Source organism: Lissotriton vulgaris, chromosome 8, assembly GCF_964263255.1.
Source record: "Lissotriton vulgaris chromosome 8, aLisVul1.2, whole genome shotgun sequence".
In the NCBI taxonomy this organism is placed as follows: domain Eukaryota; kingdom Metazoa; phylum Chordata; class Amphibia; order Caudata; family Salamandridae; genus Lissotriton; species Lissotriton vulgaris.
In genome coordinates, this window is record NC_141696.1 from 1,534,218,669 (window position 1) to 1,534,242,593 (window position 23,925).

Here is a 23,925-nt window from a genome sequence, read left to right on the forward strand (position 1 = left end):
AACTTCCACAAGATCCAACAAATGAGATAGCACATAACCTTGATCAGATTCTTGATAAAGCTGAGGAACTAGGCTGGATCAACAACACAACTAAGAGATATTTACGACAAATATACCCAAGGAGACCCAAAATCTACTTTTTGCCAAAAGTACACAAACAATTGCAGAATCCTCCTATCAGGCCTATTGTGTCCGGTTGCTCGTCAATCTTCGAAAACCTAGACCTTTTCATAGACACACATATGCAAGCGTTTATGCAAAACTGGTCTACATATCTGGAGGACACATCACATTTTTTGAGAAGTCTAACGTCGGTAAACCTGGAGGAAGGTGCGAATTTGACACTTTGTACGATCGACGTAGTGTCGTTATATACATCAATTCCCCACAAATTGGGACTTGAAGCCATGGAATGGGCTCTGTTGATGACGTATAAACCCTTGGAGACAAAATATCTGATTATGCAATTGTTGGAATTCTGTTTAAGCAATAGCTATATTATATGGCAAAATGAATATTACACCCAACTCAGCGGAACTGCCATGGGCTTTCCAGGGGCATGTATATACGCAAACATATTTATGGCAAAGTTTGAACTGGAATACATATTGGAAGACAGCACTTGGCAAGAAGGCATCATATACTACAAACTGTATATTGATGATCTCTTTGTAATATGGAGGAAACCAGTCACAGATTTAAAGAAAAATATCGACAGCTTAAACCTTGTAAATCCTAGAATACAGTTCACCAGTCAAGTCAAGTCAAGTCATAAAATTTGTATAGCGCACTACATACCCAGGGGGTTTCAAGGCGCTTAGGAAGGGGAGGAGGATTATTTGTCAAATATCCACGTTTTAAGCTGCTTTCTGAACGCTAGGTGGTTCTGGGTGAGGCGAAGGTAAGCGGGGAGTGAGTTCCATGTTTTAGCAGCCAGGTATGAAAAGCATCTGCCTCCCATGGTGGTCTTGTTGATGCGAGGTACAGTGGCGAAGGCTTGGCTGGAAGAGCGAAGTTGGCGGGAGGGGGTGTAGAAGGACAGTCGGGAGTTGAGGCAATCTGGTCCGATGTCGTAGAGTGATTTGTGTGCGTGGGTAAGCAGTCGGAAAGTGATCCTCTTATTGACGGGTAGCCAGTGGAGGTCTTTAAGGTGACCAGAGATGTGTTCGTTGCGTGGGATGTCTAATATCAACCTGGCTGAGGCGTTTTGGTCACTTCAGTACCACGTCCATACCATTCCTAGATGTTTCAGTTGGAATAAATGGCAACACAATATACACAGAACTATACAAAAAACCTACCGATAAAAACACTGCATTACAATATGGATGTTTCCATCCAATCAATCTGATAGACAACCTTCCAATATCTCAATTCATGAGAATTAAGAGAATATCATCTGATGAAACATAATGCAAGAGAAGTTTAGAACATCAGAAGCAATGCTATCTTGACCGAGGATACCCTGAAAAACTTTTGGTAATGCAAATGGAGAGAATCAAGACGATACCGCGAGCGGAACTGCTGCAGAAAAAAGTTAAGACTCCAAACAAAAGAATGGTTTTTGTATCCAAGTACTCCATCGCATCAAGAGATCTAAAAAGAACCATAATTAAAAGGTGGGAAATCTTACAAGTGGAAAGTGATTTTGGTGAACTATATAAACAAAAAACACTATTTGCTTACAAAAGAGCACGGAACTTGAAAGAGCTTCTTAATAAACCAGAAGACACGGAACACCACGCAGTAACCTACAAAGGAACCACGAGGTGCTTTAATTGCAAGAACTGCAATAATGTCATCACAGGCAACCCGTTATCCCATCCACGAACAGGAGAAAAGATTTACCTGAGACACTCTGCAAATTGTAACGCAGAACACATAGTCTACTCAATAAAGTGCCCTTGTGGGCTACTATACATTGGCAAGACTGATCGGAAATGAAAAATACGCCTATCCGAACACAAGAGTCGAATCCGCAATAAAAATCTTACATCGCCTCTTGCAAAACATTGGATCGAAATGGGACACACAATAGCCCAGATACGCTTTCAGGTTATTGAACAGGTTCCACAACGTCTAGGACTAGACAATGCCAAAATCCTTCTCCGAAGGGAAACCTTTTGGATTCGCAAACTACAGACACTGGCCCCGAATGGATTAAATGATAAACTGGAAATGGTCTGTTTCCTTTAATAGTTGCAGAAATCGATTACACTTAGCTTGACCCTTGAGGGTTCCCTCAACACAGTGATACTACCCACTAGGACATATACACATAGTTACATAAATGCCAAAGTAAAACATATTGAATGCAATATTGTAAATAAGCTGATGTGGACATAATTCATTGAAAGATAGCACTGTGAATAGTTGAAAATTCTGATTTATGAAATTGTGGATCATAGTAATGTGTTTTTTACAATTTTATGTTTATTTACCGGATAACCAGCATGCACTGCTCTCTTTTCTTCTTTGCTTTCTCTTTGCTTTTGCTTTTTCTTTGCCTTATGCTAGTTTAAACTAGGTAAAATAGACCGTATGCTCAATAATAAGAACGTCAGTGATGGCAAATTAAGCTTCACTATACATAAACGTGCACTTAGTTGCGCGTTACACTTCCCGTTTAGTAATGGCCGCCAACCACACATTTAGGTAGTCCCTCCTCTAAACTTGAGCCTATTGAACACACATAGAAAAAGGACTCCACCCACGGGTTGGAAATCGACACAAACTACCGAGCAGGAACGCCGTTATACAGCTGGTTTACCATTCACCCGGTGAGTCGGCTTTCAAACGTTTTTAAACGTTCAGGTCATTGACTAAGTAGACCGCGTACTCAATGCGGTATACTTTTGTTTCCTTTAGCACGGAAGGAATTACAACACGAGCGAGACCCTTCGTATTAACCTTGAGGCTCGCAGGTAAAGACATTTTCACTTCAATATTTGGGCGATATCGCAACACATTAAGTTGTTTGCAATATAATTTACATATCTTCCGTTTATTCATTCCTCAGACCCCACATAACAGTGGTTATATACGCAAGACCTGCAGGTGAGCCATTCGTCTAAACTTCAAAGGATACCATATAGAAAGGCGACATAGGTCATTTTTTTGATAAACTTTTAATTATTTTTCAACAGATTCACTTTATATCAAGATACAGGTAATTTGCTAGAATACCCTATCCAAAGAAAATGTTATACATACATGAACCCTATTTTTTAGACTTTTCTTTTTACTGGTTTCCTCAGATTTATTTCATATTACGATACATTTCACACAGTATAACTATACCGGATGAATCGGCAATTCCGGTAAGGAATTTATACATTTATATTGATCACGGAATTAAAACCTCCTAAAGCATCTTGAGTAATAGTTTCCTCTTCTTCTTTTTCTTCTTTTCTCTTATAGACCCCTGATGAAGGGGTGCATACCCCGAAATGCATTGGGTTGTACAGATAACCGTGTTGTATATTCTTTGTTGTGAGAAATGTATATAATACACGTACAGTGATTCTTAATCATTGTTTATGATTTGTTTAAATTGATGATGTATTTTATCGGCTAAATTAATGATGATTTAATGATAAAAGATGTTTTGAACAAACGTTTTCATTTGAAAGATTATATCTAACTGTTGTGCGCGCTAGAGTCCTGGTTATCTAGCGATACCAGGCCACATCCATACATACATAGAGTTTAGCAGGCACTAATCTGGCGCTGCACACTTATCGAACAAACGATTAAGTTACAAAGAAACTGAGTGCAATACCCCAATCTATCCATTTCTTGAATTTGTTTAAGCTCACCCACAATAATCTGTAACTGTTCTTTTTGGGATTTAAATATTTCATTGTTCGTCATAGATACTTCCAGCGGTCCTTGCACTGCCTTTTGTAAAATCACCATTAAATACAGCATGGTTGATGAAGAGGATGCTAAAAATTTCTAAGTTGGGGGTGGGGTAATGAACTGAGCTTGGGTTTTCCTTTCAGGTATAGCCCCATGCTCTTAATCTTCCCACATTGCGCTATCTCATTACCTCCTCGCTCTGTTGCAATGTTGTATAATTCCAGCCTTCTCCCTCTGTTGATATACATTTCCACTGGTCCAGGGGGCAAACAGTCTTGGTGATGAAAACAACCTTGGGTCGAAAGAAAATACGCTTTGATTTGGTAGTATATGATTTCTTAGGATGAGTAAGCTTAGGTCCAATGGATTTAGGCTGTCGGACCCAACATTGATTTGGGCATTTATTTGTTACCCTTTGTCACTTGCGCCATTGTTCTGCAGTAGATCTTTCCTTTTAAAATGTTCCCCTACGGAGTTCTTTTTTTTTTTTTTTTTTTTTTTTTGAAAACCTTTATTGTGCATAAAGAAAGAACAAATGCGGGCCCACAACCGTCAGGCCGGCCACGATACATTGGGAGCACAAGTGCAAGCAATACGGTTCCCCAGCGGCATCAGGAGACATAGCAACTATCAATGGACATAACACAGAACGGAACATGTCGCCGAGGAGAAGGAGCATTGAAGGTTAATTTTTTAATTTTTTTCGGTCAGAATAAAGGCAGTGAAGAATAAGAACGAAGGAGAATTGAGTCCGTACATGAGCTTCACGACATGAGCAGGCAGCATCCTCAATGGAAACAACAATGGAATTTAACCCCCGGGAATATGGCGGTGCAGAGGAAAACAACAAGAACATCAGTTAGCATTTACGCCCCACCCACAGCGCCACCCACTCCCTGCTAACCCCTATCGCGGACCCAGAACAGAAACAAGATTAAGAAAGCGCAGAAAATAGAAAAAATAAGGCCCGTAGAAACGAAATGAGGAAAACCAAATCTAACCCCCCACCCTACACCAATGCGGAGGCTACGGCCTACCCCCCCCCCCCCCCCCCCTCCCCCGGCAATGTGTCTGTCGCCCATTAAGGAACCCGAAATATAGATCAAGAAAGAGGGAAGAGAGAAGAAGGATGAAAGAAAGGAAAAAGGAATTTTAACACTTGAAATATAGGGAGGAAGAAAGAGTAAACTATTCTACCACTCCCAAAGAAAAGGGGGATGCGGGGAGGAGCCCGCCCAATATCGAGCCTCCCGGACTCTCCAGCCCTGTGCAACTCCTACGCCGTGCGGAGCATTAAATACGAAGGCATACAGTCAAAAAAGGAACAGAAGTAGTCACATCCAGGTTACCGAGTCAGCACATGAACCATCACCCCATCAGTAAGCTATACAACAGGACATGCACACCTCCACCCCACATGAGAATTTGCCATAATCAACAACAATAACAGGATAAATTGCGAGGAGGCACACTTCAATACACGCCGATGGGGCGTTCCAGACCGAATTCCCACCAGACAGAGCAGCAAAAGCCGTCACCCATAAGCCCCTAGCCCTGACCAGACCGCGGACGACCCCTCCACCATGACACCCGGCAGAAGTTCGCCTCAGATGGAACAAAGAAACAAGATGGCCCCCCTAGGTAGTACAAAAGCAGAGAGGAGCAAAATGGACGCCACCCAGCAAAAACAGTTCTCCTGTCCCCATGTAATCTCATCTGCAGGGCAGTCAGGCATCGCAGAGCATGTAGGAGAGTCTGTAGATCACAATGCACACGGATAGCCAGTTGAGGCGCCGACTGCGCCGTAGACAAAGGCTGCAATGTCACGGAGGAAGTCTTCGATACAAGCAAAGAGGGAAACACTGTAGCGTTGCCAAAGGAACCCTCCACCATACTTGTAGCCAGCAACATTGTATCCCAGGTAGAACTCGGTGGAGGCGGAGCGGCATAGCGAGGGGAACAGGTCGGTGGCAGAAGCGCCGCTGGATGAGTCACAGTATCGAGCTTCCCACACAGTATTCGAAAGTTCGTACACATCTCAGCCCTCAAATCGGCAAGCGCCTTCAAGACAGTACTGCAGGACACGCCAGGGGAATGTACCACCCTGACCGCAGTTTCAGGCGCGGTTCGCCATCCAACAGACCGGTCCAGTGTCCGTTCGGCGTCACACTCCTGGGTCACCCTGTAGGGGAACATCGCTTCCATGACGCCCGCCATTACTGTCACACGCACGGACAAGCCAAGATTGTGCAAGCGAAATCCTCGAGGGAAACTGGGTCCCCGGCCACCGGTTAAAAGCCTCCCCAGGCAAACTCCGGGCGGGGGCACAACAAGAGGCAGGCTCCGTCAGTCAGCTGCACACCAGTGCGGGGGGGGGGAGGGGGCACGGCGCAACTCACCTAGGCACCCCTCAAAGCGAAGCGATAGCGTAGCACCAGTCAGTCAGGAGTAATCTTCGCAGAGGGGGCCAGGAAGCAGCGTCGCGCAGCACGCAGCAATTCAGATCGCCGGCCTCCCCCCAGCACGGCTGGGTTACGGTGTTGCAGCAAGCGCCATCTTAGCGGGGCCGCCCGGGTCTCAGCTCCAGGGCCAGTGGCGGTCGCCAGCGCAAATCGGCCGGTTCTCGGGCTGAAAGTCTGGTAGGATTCCCCAAGAGACAGCAACAACCTCGGCGTCCTTCCGCCGTCTTCCCACTATCGCGTAGAGCCCAGATAGAAAACAGGATTTATCGGTGGGAAACAAATGCACGGAGAGCCGGGAGACTACACGTCCGTCTCCGTCGCCATCTTGGCTCCTCCCCCCCCCCCCCTACAAAGTTCTTAATGGTTTTAGGGCTAGATGTAGGTAAAGTACATTTGCCGATTCTAAAATACCGAATTTTACCGATTTGGTATTTTAGAATCGGTGAATGCTATGTAGGGAATACATTCCATAAGTATTACCGAATCGTTAAGATTCGATATTTACCAAATCAGTATTTACCGATTCGGTTATTCACATTCATTCCTATGGGCCTGGATGGCTCTTCGTTCATTACAGGGCATTGTTGTAAGCAGATAGATTGTCCAAAGCAAGATTTGTTGACTCCTCTAGTCTGAGTTCGGGAAAAGTGAATGATTCATGTTACGTGTACCCTTCCAATTCCCTCCTATCACCAGTGCTGCTGTAAGGCTCGGGAGAACATTAAAGGTGTTTTCCATATCGAAGATGGTCTTTACACTAAGGTTCTTTTTCTAAGACTGCTGACCTTAAAGGACCATTCTCATCAAAGTCCTCTTAAGCCTAATAATATGAATAGCTGTAAAATCTGTGACTGCGTGTGGAAAATGAGCATTTCAACCCATTAAGTAAATAGCGGTTTAACTAAGGCTGCTTGCTTTCTGAGTGTTGGCAAATCCAGACTTGCATCTTGATGCGGGAAAGAGACTCGATAAATAGTTCTAAGTAAATCAGCTGTAACATTTCGTCCTGAGTGTCAGGCAGCAGTCCCTAATCACAGATCATTTTTAAAAAAACAGTCTAAGTTCAATTTGAAGATCAGATCAATGATAATCATCTCCTGCGTGATTACAAGTCTTTTTTCAGATCACACACTGCAGAGCGAAGACCACAGCCTTACACACAATTGATGATTACCTCTTGACCACAAATAAAAATGACCCCTGCCTCTGGTTATTCCTGGACTTCTATGCTGTCTTGGACACAGTCGACCAAACCACCCTCAAGCGCACCTTTGAGTCTCCAATGGGATTCATTGTCTCTCCTTTTATCTTTCCAACCAACACAAGTTTATTCACACAGGTATCTCTGGGTCACAAAATATCTCTATCACCTGCGGAGTGCCCTAGGGTTCCGTGCTGTCTCCGATCATGTAAAGCATTAACATGGAGCCACTTGGTGCTCTACTCCGATAATATTACCAGGATTCACCAGTACGCCATTGATAAACCACTCCACTTGAAAGCAGACATCCAACTCCTCAGACACTGCTTGCACATCTTCCAGACCTGCATTTCCATTTCTGTTATTTATGAAGAACAACAAACACAAAACAGTACAAACCTGGCTCAGTTGCCGTCTATCCCCACTCCTTCTCCTGAGATAGCTTCCCCCACCCCTGTTTTTTCTTTGTTTGCACCATCTTCCAATCCCTCTTAGAGACCAATTGAGGGTCCGGGTGAAGTGAAACCACTGAGTGTATGCTGGTACTGCTGTTTGTTTATTACTGTTGGTTTGTTAGTTATTTTTCCTTCTGTTTTGTCTTTATTTATCTAATCTGGGAATATGCAGATTTGGTTGCGCTTGTTGTTAACAAGATATGTACTGGGGGATGACGAGGTTGCTGTACTGGACTCTCCGCCCGACTGTAGACGATTATTTAAATTGTTCATTTCGTTTGGGGGCATTGGTAGACTAGGATGTATTACTGTCTAGGATCCCGACATATGTAATGTACTGTCCTGATATGTGTTATACCGCTGCAAATAAAAGCAAAAACCTGGCTCAGTGACCTGAACCTTGAATTTTTCAAACTCTAATTTTCACTGAGTGGCAAGTAACCTGAATTCACCCTGGGCATGAACCTTCTCCTCAAAACACATGCCAAAAACAAAGTTGGCCTAGTACCGTTTCTTCCAGAACCTGACTTCTGAACTGCTGATCAAGGCCTTGTACTGTTGTATCTGGATGGTGGTAACACCTTGCTTCGTGGCCTCCCAGACTCCAAACTGGCACCCCTTGGGGGTATCCTACATTCCACAGTACATCTCATTAAGGGCCTGAAGAACTATTATTACATCACTCCCATCCTGATGGAACTCCTTTGGCTCCCCTGCCATCCCGTACAGTCTTCAGAACCAGCTGCATCGTTTACAAAGCCATCAAGGCCAGGCCCCTAATTATCTTGCAGATAAGTTGACCATCTCTAGTGGCTCACAGCAAACCGGCAAAAAAAGAAAAATAGTAGTAGAGCTTTTGAGCTATGTATCCAGGATCTGTAGCAACATCCAGTTATTCATCAGAGCTGCCCTAACGCTGCTCCAATTTAGGAACAAGTTAAAGAATTGCCTTCTTATTGAATACTACATTACAGAACATTAGGACTCCACAAAGCAGTTACCTTTCCTATCACTCGTTGACTGTGTGCTGTCCTTTGACTATCTACAGTTCTCTGTGGCCTTTTGGCTAGGTTCATGCTGTACATACATAGAACTGTTTAATGTTAGACTTGCTAACGTACCAATTAAATCTGGATATGAAATTTGATTATTTGTACAAAATAAATTGTTTCATTTTCAACAATTTTATTAAAGCATATCTTATCTGCAAAGGTTATTTTGCAGAGGTTCAGTCACAGCTGTCATTTTGATTGCAGTCTTTTCACATGGAACCAGTCAGGGATTGGCCTGTGGATTAATGTTTGAGTTCAGGATCTACTGTCTTGAGCCACTGTAAAGCCAGAATCCATCACACATGAAAAGTGATTGTTATAGGAGCTCCAGCAAGAGTGGTGTCCTGTGCGGCAGGTCCTTTTTCTGTAAAACACTCATTTTACCACAAGAAGGGACTGGCTGTATTTTAACATGAACACTTTAACATATTAGAGTACATGTATCCGGCAAAGGCCTTGAAATTGAACTAACTCAATTAATGAGAATGCTAACAAATGTGTGTTTGATCACCATGTTTTATGTCCACATATTCTTTTGCCTACATTCGCTATTAAGGATGTGAAGGAAAACTTTCTATTCTCTGGTCTGTGTGTTAGAATATCAGTAGCAAGTTGAGATGGCCTTGTGCAAATCCAACTTTGAGGGATGGAGAGGCAGTTACTTTGCTTGCCTTTCGTACATTTCTGCAAAGGAAGCATTCTGTTGGGAGGTATTTAAAACGAGTTAAAGTGGTGCCTGAATAGGGGAGCGGCAGAACATGTGAACCTGTCGCTGAGGAGAAATGTTGAATAACCAAATCCTACCTACAGTAATGTCAGAAAATGTGGCTTGGCTTCAAAAGAGCTTATCTGGAACCACAACAAAATAACTATATTCCTGGAACATTCTGTTTACATCAGGTAGGTTATAGATATGGTTTTGGCTAACAGAGTAGTGATGTGTGATGAAATATGTTTGAGGCATTTTTTGCGTTAACTGTAATCTTTGCAATCGCTGCTAAGTTTCTCATAATCCTTATCATTGTTCTAATACATATGCTGTGTAGGCCAATAAAGCATAAAGAACCATGCTTTAAAAAAATGGTCTTGTAACAATTCCTGTGTGTCTACTATTTTCTGGGCCCAGGTACGGGCTCCATACGTAATGCCGCCTTCAGAAAAGAGTTTCCAACACACAATGCCTGACTCCAGTCTAAAGGAGCATCATTTGTTGGGAGGAAGAATGAGACACACTGCCAGTTCTCAGTTTCGACAAACCAGGATGCATTGCATAGATTTCCTTTTTGAGCTAAGGGGGTTTATCAGGCGTGTCTCCACAAAATGACGGGTAATATGACAGTGGAGGGTAAAGTGACTCTTGCCATTCCCGTTCAACAGAATGCAAGCAGAGTCATGGATTCTGGATTGAGGTGCAATTAAAATGAATGTGGCCTCCACCATGCAACCTGACTTGTGGTCTTTTGGAGAAGTGGAGAAGAGAAAGCCACTGTGACCAAGAAGAAGCCGGAGCTGAGAGGGGAATGTGGATCCATAACAGATTGGTGATGCTATCGGGTGACTAGGAGCTGTCCGAAAGCAGTATGCTATTATGTTAGTGTCAGGAGTGAGACACAATCCTAGAGCAGGGAGCCGACCTATTGCACAACACCATTGGTCTGAAGTTTCTGATAGTAAGGCACCAACAAGAAAGCCTTGCCAGGGAGTGTTAGAATGTTCGGTGTTACAAAATGGTTAGGTATCACAACGCCACTGGGCAGTGGGATGTGTCAGGTTGTCAGTAGGGGAACCAAGAGCTAACTGTGAGTAGGGCATTTGCATATATCAGGGTGCTGTTGGTAGCAGGAGGCTGACGGAGCAGGGAGATTGATGTCTATTATAACATTAGATGGGGCAGGATGTTCTAATTGCTTTATAGCCCACCATGGGTGGGTTATACATGCCTTTAAAAGCCTGCTCCCTTCGGTTAGGGCTGGAGCGGGCCTTTTAATGGCCAGTATAGCCCATTGTGGCGAGCTATAAAGAAATAATGGATGCTTTTAATAGTCTAATGGTCACCTTCCTCCTTCAGGTCTGACACAAACTTAAGGGGCTCACTAAGATGGTGGGCGGATCGGCCCCGCCATCCTAGCCGGAATGAGCCCCCGCCATATTAGTATGGCTGGGGGGTCCGCGGCGGACGGAAAGACCGTCCGCTGCTATTCCGCCCCGGTCGCCTTGCGACCGGGGTGGGAAAGGGTTTATATGGATGCGACACCGCCAGCCATATTACAATGGGCTTTTTCAGATGCCATTCCATGGCGGCAATGCCGCCACGGAAAGGCATGTGGAGTCTGCTTTGGGGGCCCCCAGCAGTTCCATGCACGGCATGGCAGGCACCGGGCGGTGCCTGCCATGCTGTGCATGGAAGTGCACAGCATGTCTTCCTGCCATTGTGGCGGGCGGTGCTGAGTGCACCGCCCGCCACAATGGTAGGAATTCTGTATGCGCCCGCCACTGTGGCGTGCGCATCCTAATGCTAGCCACGGGACCCCCACCCTTATGGCGGGCGGTCCCTATCACCTGTAGGATGATGGGCAGACAAAGTCCGCCCGTCATCCTAATGACCCCCTAAGTGTTATACATTTCCCTTTTCCTCTTAATTGCTGACCTGGTAAAGTCATTGATCTCATTATACCAAGTTTGTGTCTCCCACCTAGTTGTTTGTTCTGAGGCTGTTGCGGATTCTTGTCCTTTATCTTTCTAAAGAATCATTAGTTTTTTTGGTTTGTTTTTTTACAGGAATGGAGGCTTTCACAGCTTTAATTTCATCACACATCAAAGAAGAGGTGGGGAAATCTTTCTTGGGCCGTCAAGACTCTGGGGTAAGGAAAAGAAGTATCCCTAGTCGCCAAGGTGAGTAAAAGATGCTTCCCAAGTAACCGCTTTTAACATTAGATTAGGATAGTATTTTATTATATGAATTAGTTATTGCAGGCTCCTCATTCATTGTGACTTCACTTTGACTGGTCACTGCTTGTAGTTAATAAACCACATCTGGTTTATTAACTACAAGCTGGATAACGGTTGTGTGCCTGCACATCCGTACTATGAAGGAACCTCGATCACTTATGACTTTCGGTGCCTTAATCTGTTTACGTGGGCAGCCTTGTGACTCTCACCTCTGAAATGAGCCGAATCTGTTCGCTGTCCTGCATCTTCTACCTCTTTTGCCTATCAGCTCAAATGACTCGCAGCACTTAAATGAGCCTTCTCCATGCTTTCTTGACCAGTCCTAAGCATGTTGGGTTATTTAATGGCCCCCTTTTGGAATGAACTTGCCAAAGGTCTGTCTTTTTCAGCTCATGTGAAGGCGTTTTTTCTCTAATCTGGATTGTTTAGCACTATTTTTCCAACATTGGTTAGTAGTGGATATAAGCCTTTGGAAAGGCTAGACTCCTGATGAAGGCAACGCACGCTGTGACTTGGAGACTGTCTGCCAACAAATGATTTCCATGAAATTATGCCTGTGATGGAAAGGCTCTATAGTTTCAGAAGCATAATCTCAAAACTGATTAACTCTGAGAGCCGGTATTACCTGGGATCATCCTCCTGCCCGTCCTCATAATTGTCCAATTTTGAAGTTACTCCTACGTCATAAGATGCCTGGCAGAAGACTTGGATTTATTACAGATTCTTGTTATTCGGCCATCGGCCTCTATTATAACATTGTTGGACAGACTGGAGATTAGTGTGAATTGCATGTTGCAGTTATAGTGACTAAGGGCCTTATTATGAGTTTGGCGGAGCGGGAGCCAAACCGCCCCACTAACCCATTGCCAAACCTTTGTAGGAACCACCCACCAGATCATGAGTTTTCTCCTGGTCTGGCAGGTTGTTCTTTGGCGTTCTCAAGGCAGTGCCTATGAAAAAGGCTCCGCCATTGGCATCAAACGCAGTACCTGCACAGCATGGACTTATGCTGGCCATGCCGTGCAGGTACACAAGGGATCACCTTTTGTGCCCCCCTGTGTGCATCCACATGGTGTGAGACTCCAAGGGGCCTGTATGATCCCCTTTGTTTCCTCTCTGCCCTGGTTTTCATGGAAGCTTGTAATATGCCTGGTGGGTCCGCGACGGTCTAACCAAGCATATTGCTGCCTCAGGACCACTGCACAACTGCCAGGGAATGGCGATTGCAGCTGTCTCATTGCGGCCCGACCACCTATGCCGTAATAGGGCGGTCGAGAGCCCGCCATTGTGAGTCTGTTGGTCCGTGGACCACCAGACTCCTAATAAGGGCCTAAGACAAACGTGTCTGGTTAAATGAGCTAATGAAATAATTTTACAAAAAACTCTAATTATTGTTGTCCGATATGATTCAAGCAGCTGGAGATGCAGATTATATTAGTGTTTGCCTAATTTGCTGACGGACGATATTTTAGAACAGTGTGAATTCATTGTCTCCTTCAGTGCTAGACCGCGCTCTGCTGAGATTTCATAGGATTGTTCCTAATATCTTTTCTTTCTTTCAGATGAATCAGTTGCAGCTTCTGTGGCTTCACAGAGTTTTACAGATGAAAATGCACTGTTTCAGCAAGAGACAGAGGTTGACACAGTAAACACAGGTGGGACTGAGAATGGTGCAATGATTCGGCACGTATGTGTAATTTATGCATCCCGGAAAGTTTTTTCCCTGTTTTTCACTCCATAATAAAACCTTTGCTCTGGTTAGAAATTGAAAATGTGCACAAAACTCAGATTGTCATTTTGTTAAAAATTTAATTCTAAATATATGGGAAAATTTGAGAAATGGTTTTAAGCTAGTAGACTTAGATTTGGGATGACCAAGACATTTATATTTTGATTAGGAAGGAATAAGAGCAGGCATGCTATAGTTAAGCAATATATTTCATTGAAACTAATGAAACTCTGCCTACACTTCTTATGGAATACAGGCTTTAGAAAGTTCACACACAGTGGTTTGCATGCGAGCAACTTTTGTCTGTGAATGAGTGAACAGAGGTGGATGAAAACACAGATCTAACAAGTACTCGAGGCACAGCACATACCCTCTTATTGGGAAGTGAACTTAAACTTATAACCTGAAAGGCCAGGCAGTATTTTGTTGTGGTTTCATTATCTAGTGTTTCTACCTCTGACGACTGGTAGCATACTACTCTATAGGCTTGCTTGTATAGAAGAGTGTGGGTCTTTGGTGTGGCACATGCAGGAAGGTCTTCGAAACCCTTCATAATTTTCCCAATTTTTTGTTCATGCTCAGATTGTATTAACATTAAAGACTTAAGAGAAAAGCCTGATGTGTGCAAACAGTTTACTGCACAACTACAAAACCTGATTTGTATGCACAAGGTAATTACAATGAATATGACGCTACTTAGCATGCTATTAGTTCGCATGCTTTTAGTACAATGTTTTTACTTCGCAACAACCATTACTTCGCATATGTATACTGCGCATACCATTAGTGTGCAAATACATTTATAATTTAACAATCTTCTTTTACTTCAGTTTATATTACTTTGCATACCACTACTCGCAAACATTTTAGATATTTTGTTCAAATGTAACCTAACCCCTGGGACGGGTCTGCAGGGAAATAGGGGTTTTGGGTGGGGGAGTAATTAAAACATTTGTTTAAAAATTAAATACACGGGTATGAAAATTAAAACTCATAGCAGTAATTTATTTATTTAAATTACAGAAACGTACCCCTTTGTGACGGGATTGCAGGGAAATAGGGGTTTTGGGTGGGGGAGTAATTTAAAAAGGAGTTTAAAAATTAATACATGGGTATGGAAATTATTACTCACAGCTGTAAATTATTAATTATAAAAACAGTAACTTTCGCCGAGGAACGGGATGCCAGGATAATGTGGGTTTTTGTTGGTGAAGTAATTTTAAAGATGCGTTACCCCCTGGGATGGGATTGCAGGGAAATAGGGGTTTTGGGTGGGGGAGTAATTTAAAAATTAGTATAAATAATTAAAAAAGGATATGAAAATTAATACTCGTAGCAGAAATTTATTCAGTTAAATTACAGAAACGAACCCCCTGGGAAGGGATTGCAGGGAAATAGGGGTTTTGGGTGGGGGAGTACTTTCTGGCCCCAGAGGGGGGTTGCTGTGCTGTTCGCCTGTTCTGGCCTGCTGTCTGCGGCCTGACATCATGGCTCTGCTTCAGCTTCTTTTTAGGTCGCTTGTGTGATCTCGTCCCTGTCGCATGTCAGGGCCCTTCTGTGCCTTCCTGCTCTCTGTCTTTGGCTGGCATCTGGCTTTCCTGAGTGCATTATCCTGTGGTGTTCTCTGCCTCACCTTCCTGAGGGCTGAGATGGATTTATGTCCTTCCTCTTTAGGGTGCAGCCTGCCCAGTTCTCCCTGGGTTCCTCTTTCTACCTCTGCATGATTGCCTTTTCGGAAGAAATTAAAAACAGTGCTTTTTCAACAAGCATGGGGTGTGCTGTAAATCTGATGATCTGCTGTTGAATTTGGTTGGTATTTACCTGGAAAAGTGCATAGAGACCCCGGGGTGATTACGCGCTATATACATTAAATAAATAAATAAATGTATTGCTGTCTGCGCCGTTCTGTCTGTTTTATTGCCTTCTGGCTGTGGTAGACTCAGCTGCCCTCTTCACAGGGTGTGTTCCCAGTGGGGGGACTTGCCTTTGTTCTACCTCGTCTCCTTGGAGTCTCTAGGTTTATCTTCTTCCTCGGTCCTCCTCTTCCTTGCCTTGGCCTAGGATGGAGGTCCTGTTGCCTTGTATGGGCTTGGGGTGCTTTGGACCCCTCTTGCTTGCCCTTATTTCCTCTGCTGAGTGTGAACGGGCTACCTCTTTTTTTTATTCTTCCCGCATCCCCTTTGGGGTGGGTGGTTTCTGACTGTAGGGGTTCCCCTTGCCTGGGGGGGGACAGGGCTCTTCTCCCTGTCGGTTTGACTCGTCCCCTGTGGGACCCTCTGTTATGTCCAGGCTGGTGGGGACCTCTTCCCCCTTGAGTAGGGCTAGGGTATCTATTCTACGTTAAGGAATCTGCGGCTAGTAGTCTCTATCAGATGTACGAGTTACTTAGCTTCGGTAACCATGTATCTGGTAGAGACTATTCTAGCCGCAGATTCCTTCATGGGCCGCCCTTCCTCCCTGCTTTGCGAGGTTGTTTGGCTTGGTCTTCTGCTTTCGCCTTCCTGTGGATGGCTCTATCTTCAGTGAGTGGGTTCTGTCGCTCTTTCTGTCAGGATGTTTGTCCTGTTTCTTTTCTCTTTTTCCTCCCCTTTTTACACATTGGAGGATGGGTTTGTAAGTGCTTCTGTGCCCTCCTGCTCTGGTTTTTCCAGTTTGGGGCCTGCCCTCGCCCCCTTCCCCACCTCTTCCCCACCTCTTCCCCACCTCTTCCCCTTCTTGCTGAGGGTTCTGGCCCCTCTGCTATCCTCTAGGTTGAGGTCTTTGGATGTGCCTCTGCCCTTTGTTCCTTATGGGGGGTTGTAACATTGTGTGATGGGGCTGTCTTTGACTGGTTCCCTTTCCTTGTTATTGGTTGGTTTTGTAGTCATGCTTCATGTTGTCATGTCATTGTTTGTATATATGTTCCCCGTCTCCAGGGGGGCTATCTCCGTACTGGCAGGGTTGCTGCTCAGGACTGTGCTCTGTTGATCTTTTTCCCTAACTTTGGGTACTGCAGTGCTTGGCACTGTTCTTTATGGTGTTGTTCATCACCATTCATTCTTCCTGTTCTTTCGCACACTGTTCCCATACTCCCACAGTTTAGTCTGGTGGCTCCGCGTTGTGGCATGGAAAACTTCTCTGAAGAAAACTGACGTAGGTGCACCGGGGTGGGACTTTTGTGGCCTCGCTGAAGTCACGTATGTGGCCTACGCCTGGGCGGAGTCGCATGAGGCCGCCCCCCCCCCGGGCGCAGCGATGCTGTGGCAAAAAAAAAATCCGGATCCAGTCTCCCACCTGGGGATAATTCTACGTTAAGGAATCTGCGGCTAGAGTCATCTCTACCAGAAACATCGTTACCGAAGATAACTCGTACTTCATGTATACATTATTACTGTAGTACCCTAAGTGTACAGTTTACTGCTAGTTAAACGTACTTCAACGTACACGGAATTGTTGTCAGTGGTTAAATCCAAAACTATGAACATAAGTCCTAGAAAAGTTCTTATTGATTTTGAATTACCGATGATTAATACATTAACAGAATTCAAGGATGTTTTTTTCCAATTTTCACAGGCGTTTTGGCGTAAAATCCCAAAAACATCCTTACTTGAAGAATTTTTTTCTGACCGTAAACTGCAATTTGAACTTAAAAAACTAACAGCCCTTTGTTTTGTTCCTCCTTACTGTGTAGAGGAGTACTACACATCTATTACTGATTCTGAATATTATTCACAAAATGAAGAAAAATTGGCACCACTTTTAAATTATTTCGAAAACACATGGATTGGCCATCTAAGCGGTACTGGTCGCAGGAGTAAGCCATGTTTCCATGTGGAGTGGTGTAACTGCTACACGACCTGTTTAGAGGGAGGAGCTAAAACAAATAATGCCATTGAGGGTTGGCATAACTCCTTCAACAAATCAATTGGAAGACAACATCCTAACTTTGATAACTGTTTGGAAATTTTGAGGAAGGAGCAAAGTTTTCAAGAAATTAGAATTCCTCAAGCATTAACAGGTAGCCTGAATCCACGAGTTTCAAAGAGAACAATGGAAATGTCTGAAAGACTATTGGGTATTATAACCGTTTTCGTTGATGGTGGCTTCAGACTACTTTGATAATCTTGCTCATATACTCCATTATTAATACGTACTACCTTAATTAATGTTACTTTCCTGTTTTTATCTAAAATACTTTCTTTTTTAATTGTAATTTTTCTAAATATTTTTTCTATGTATGTTTTTTTAAGAGGTCGGGTTACCTTTCCTTTTGGTGTCTTTTTTTTTTTTTTTTTTTATATTTTATTTGTGAATTCTTCAACTTGATCTAGTTTTTTTCACTTTCCATTTTATGTTAATCCTTTTTTTAATTCCCGTTTTAATCTGTACACTTTAATGGACACATTTTTTTTCCAGATTTCTTTTTTTTTTTTTGCAAAACCCAATAAAAATGGCTGCAATCCTTTAATCTGAACTGTTCTATATAAAAACCCAACCCAAAAAAACCCGAAATTCTTTATTTAAAAAAAGCAACAAATAATCCAGTGTTGCAATCCAGTCTTGAAGCAAATGTCAAAGAAATACCTTTAAAATTTTACAAAATTTTGATTTACCAACCATCTACAATAATTTTTATTAAGGAATTTTTTCTTGACCAGCCAAATCCATTAAAAAATAATTTTATAAATGTGTCCTTAAAAAATGACATATACATTCATCTTTACCTTGAAAATTAATTGTTAAAAGCATATACAATAATGATTTGAATCACATACTATTATATAAATTACGTTTTACATATAATTTTTCAACTATAAATACATCTGACATCAGCATTTTTATTGCTACATGTGTAGGAATCTTTGTGGATGTTCCTTTTCTTAAATTTTTTTGGGGTTCTCTCCTTACAGTAAACATAACTTCCAATTGCTCTTCATATTTTGCATTCAACCTGTTGCATATCCAGCATGTGTACCAAATAAAAACTATTCCAATATGTATTTGTATACCCTTTGCAAAATCCTAGAAGTGATTTATTATTACTTTTGAAACGTATTTCATTGTTAATAACAAATAATTCAATATGGAGATGTTTCTTCATTTACAACATAATAAATATTGTTTTTTCATAAATATATTCTATGTATTGCATGCATGAGTCTCACTAAAAAAAGTTTGTCTCCATCTATAAATCCATCCAGATAATCATTAAATATATATATATTTTTTTGAAGTACGTGAATCCACTAACTATCATGGATATCATGTCATACTATAAAAATCACTACCATATATACATTCGTCCAATTCTTTTTCTCTATTTCTCACTATTTTTGCAGTGCCTTCCATTCTGTTTCTCATCAGGAGAAGCACACAGAGTTAAATCTTTTCTATACCATCAACTATTCAAGCAAAAAGAAGACGTGATCTCCAAGTCACTTCAACCACACAAAATATTATTAAATGAATGCAAACATGTTCCTCATCTTTTTACTCTTTCAAAAAAAGTAATTTTAAAATACTCAAAGTATAGCGCTGCATTTATATCCTAACCATGACAATCTAATACTTTTCATTATTATAAACAGTGTTTTATTAATTTTTCTAGTACACTTCAGTTTATGCCTAATCCAGTATTACATACATGCGGATCAACCGCATATTTGAAAGCTTTTACATCAATAAATCTATATCCATACCCTCACATCATTCTGTATTGTAATGTGCATCTGCCTATTACAATATTTATTATGCTCGTATGACAATACATCACATGGTTAATCAGTACGCATTGCTTTTGCTCTCGTTTTGATCTAAAATTAGATTTAAACCCTAAGCTTTATAATGTGTTCATCAAAAAACAGGAGAACAGTAATCAAACCAACTAATATATAACCCCCTCACTCCCCTCTCCTAGACTATGTAATTTCAAACATATATCCTTTTTAGTCATCACACATAATTATCAGTTAGTACCAAGATTCAGCCCATTTAATATGTCATCTAAACAGTTCGTTTCACATCCCATGCGGTACAACATTGCTATATATCTATTTTTTAACCCTTTTTTTCTCGAAACCAATATAAATGCAAGCAGAAGTATCTACACACTGTTTCTTTCAAAATATCGTAAAATAGGATACATCTTCAAAATTGATATTAAATTCTATTCCTTTAATCTTTTTATTAATCTTAATTGTTTCCCATAATCCACGGTACAACGTTCTCCTGCTTTCCCCCACAAAACAGGTTATCTTTAATCTACTTTTTATCATTTTTTATTAACTTACTAAGCCATTATTCACCTTATCTATCAATTTTGAACTTTAATTACATATTTTACATTAAAATGACTATTAAAAATGTTCCTACCTGGTCCGCGTGTTATGTTTCTTCTCCGCTCGCCATCGATTCTCCGTAAAACGTTAAAACTCAATTACATCACTCTTTCCAAGCATCGCTAAAATAGAAAAAGGGCCATGTTAACCATTGCAATCAATAGTAAACCGTGGGAAATTAACGCAATTCTATTTTAAATAAACTTTTTTTTATTTACTTATATTTTTTTAAAGTATAAATTGTAAGACCTATTTTAATTCTCTTTTTTTGTTTCGTAATTTTTTTAAAACAAATTAATTCAATATATTGAATTTTCAAAAAATGTAAATAAAACTTATACTCTTACTTCCAATATGTTATTTTTACAGCATTTTAAAATTGTTCTTACCTCTTCCACATGGTATCCGGCTTCTTCCCCTCTCGCCTTCATTCATCTGTATAAAGTTTTAACGTATTTGCGTCACGGATTGCTAATATCATTAAACTTTTTAAAGTACAAATTTTAGCATTGAAAACTATTGAAAAGCGTGGGAAATTAATACAAGTCCACACATAATATACTTTTAAAGTTAATTATAATTTTAATTTATTTATACACTATTTTAAAATATTTTTATATGCATACACATTTTTATTTTTATTGTAAAAAATTAAAAAATCATAATTTAATCAAATTACAAATTACAAAATACTAATAAATAAAACAGGAACTAAAATCGCTAAGTAAAACCATACCGAGTAATAGCATTTGCGAAGTAACTGAATGCTATGTCAAAGCATGCGAATTAGAGTAAAATGCGGACTGCAAAATGCGTAGTAATAGCACTTCAGAGTAATGCCCACGTAGTAATGGTGTCTTACCAATTACAGCACATGGTAATTGTCACCCCTCCAAGGTTGCTCAGGCACATTTCTCCAGGAAAAGTTGAATGAAATTTATCTTGTTAACATTGATGGGAAAATGGTGAAATGTACACAAAACACTAACCCTGAATGTTATGCCCCATTCCACCCTGCATAACTCTGAAAAGGCAATTCCCACTCTCAGCTATCTGTATTATAGGTGGAAGTAATTGCCCACATTTATCCCTCTACTCAAGTATAGCGGCCTTTGGCTTATAGAAGTACTAATGTACAGGGCACAAAGGTGGGGAATGTTGTGTGGCTTATATGGGAAAGACTTTCACATTGCCTGTGTATGGCAGAGGCTGCATACGCTGCATTGCTGCATATGTCTAGCAGTGCTTGTACATTTTATGGAGTGCAGGCAAGTGAGAGATACCACCCTAAAGATGGTAGGTTATGCCTGCCGTCCTTTGTGTGATCTGTTCTAGTTTCTACTGGCCATGCTATTATTCAAGAATATAATACATACCAGCTCCTTATTGGACACAGACTGATATACATAAAAGCCAAGTTGGTAATCTCTAATATGATTTATAGCGCCTTACTGACCAAGAGTGAGCTTCTCCGCCCAAGAGTCTCTCTTCCAGATTTTAGCCTCAAAACAGTAGCAGTCAACTTTTTGTTTATTTAGGGGTTAGTCTTTATTGCACCTTTCAGGCAGAGCCTATTTCGCTTTTGTTTGTGGGACCAGGCTAAGCCATCAGCTGATCATGGGCATTGCTAAGATTATCTAAGGATAGCTGCTCCGTGCACGCTGTTTGTGCCTCCATGTTCATTGTCTGTTGGGTCCCCATGTTGCAGAATTGAGTGTTGTTTCTTTGTTGGAGACACTTGCTTTACTCCTGACTTTGCAGCCTCTACTTTATCCTTTGCAGCAAATACAGGAACACCTATTGTGATACAAAACAACAACATAGATGCAACGCTACAAATATAATACTGCTACGTTACAGCAGTGTAAGAAACAACATCACTTGCTTCAGCTAAGGAACCACTAACCTGACAAAATATTTTTACTGATATTTAAAGTCGATTGTTTTGGCAAAATCATTAACACTAAACATTTTTGTTTAAGACCAGTACATATGAACATTTGAGGTGGGCTGGTAATTATTGGTAATAGGAGATGTACTCCACTTAATGCACAGACCCCCAACTTCACATATGAATTTGTATTCCCTTCCTACCTCCTCACTTTACATATTTGTACTGCTAAAGCAAAAACTGACCTCTTGTACTTGTATTACAAAGTCTTACAAAAATACAGTTCCATTTGCATTATCCCCTTTCAGAGATTTCTTATTGGACAGAGTGAACTTGGTTTACCGATGTGAAGTTAGCACCTTAAGCAGATTATATTGATTACACAGCTCAGAAATACCTTTTATTTTTTAAGTGATCTCCTCGTATTGCCTTGATACATCATCCTTCTAGCCAGACCTTCTTCATGGGCTACCGCAGAAACCAATAGCTACATGGTACTATGAAATACATACTCCCAGACTTTGAAACAAATTACATTAGGTCGACCTCCAGGTGAATAGTTTTGTTGGGGGCACAACTGCTCAACCCTATAGTGGGCCTGAAAATGAGAGGTTCTATTTTGCAAAACAATCCCTTATGGGTGGCATTGATGCTACTGGGTGATAGGCCTTGAGGAATTTACAGAATAGGACTCTTTGAATTACACTGCTGGGAAATGTGGCAACTGATGTGAGAATTAAAACATCAGTAACATGGAGGAGTTTGTATTACTGTGGACTAATTTCTGTCACTCCTTACAACTCACCCTGCTCCCATCCCTGACTGACCCAGAGAACAGCCCTGAATTTAGTCCTCTTGATCAAAAGATCATAGTAGCACCCCTCACAGAGAAGATATCTAGAATATACAAGACACATTCCAGAAACTTGGAAGTAATTGGAAGGAGGTTGTGGGGCAGATGGGTGCTAAGGAATGGCAAAGTACTTTGATGGCATGCCTGTAATTTAATTCCAGATGTTCCATATCACAAAGGGGTGAATTGAGGTGAACGTTATCTTAAAAAAAAAAAAAGTCTGGAACAACGGATTTATATGAAATGTGGGCCTGAAAAATCTTCGAAATTGAGTGATCCATCACAGATTAAAATCCCTGAATGTGGGAGACATTGGTGAGTGCTCAGAGAGCTGTCTAGAGATAATGGTAACATTCATAGGGAAAGGATTTAGAAATTGGTAGAAATGGCATGGCAGTGACAATATCTGATCCTATAATACATGTGATTTAGAACAACAATCGCAATAAACCTGCTTTCAAACATTTATCACTACACTGCGGAGTTTAAATTACAATCTATTACAATACTACAGCATGATCAGCTGTTCACGCTTACCCAAATCATGTGCGTATTGTGTTAACCCATCACCCATGCTACTACAAATACGAACTTTGCCATACTAATGTTCTGAGAGACATCTGTAGACTATAGTTGTGTATAGAGGTCTTCCTCCATATTCAGTCCTCCTGGAGATTTGGAATTTAGTTCCATAATGTTATGTTAATTGAGAATTTCTAAAGTGTACGTTCACCTGCAGGTCTCTTGGCGCTAACCTTGGCGGGGTGGAACAATTCCTTGTTGAAGGAAAGAAATTGCACTCCAAGCATTTCCAAATTATTGTAGTTTTGCATTTTTGTTCATACAGCCTGCTGCTGTGAACTCACTTATTCACATCATTATAATTGATGCAACATTCTATATAAGATTAATATGTCTACCGCCAGCGTATTACTCCTAAATATAGATTCACTTTATATTATTATATTTAGTATCTCCAGTTGCTCCATATCAACCTTATGTATGCAGTATTCATTTGTGTGCAAATTATAATCACATCATGGTCGCACTACTTGTGTTGCGCTGTGCAGGGATGATGGGCTTGTCCCTGTCGCGCTTGGTGACTCTGTTTCACTTTTTTCTACGCTCTTATACTTGTTGTTTTATGCTTCGTTC

At 41.4% G+C, this 23,925-nt stretch overlaps 1 pseudogene across 1 annotated transcript in view; it reads left to right on the forward strand.

The window, feature by feature from the left end:
- The window catches only part of LOC147700300 (uncharacterized), a 443,984-nt pseudogene that overhangs the window by 267,678 nt on the left and 152,381 nt on the right, over positions 1-23,925 (forward strand). The window contains exons 6-7 of the transcript XR_015299397.1: positions 11,810-11,923; positions 13,543-13,635. The product of XR_015299397.1 is annotated as an uncharacterized LOC147700300 (transcript). The remainder of the gene's footprint in view (positions 1-11,809; positions 11,924-13,542; positions 13,636-23,925) is intronic.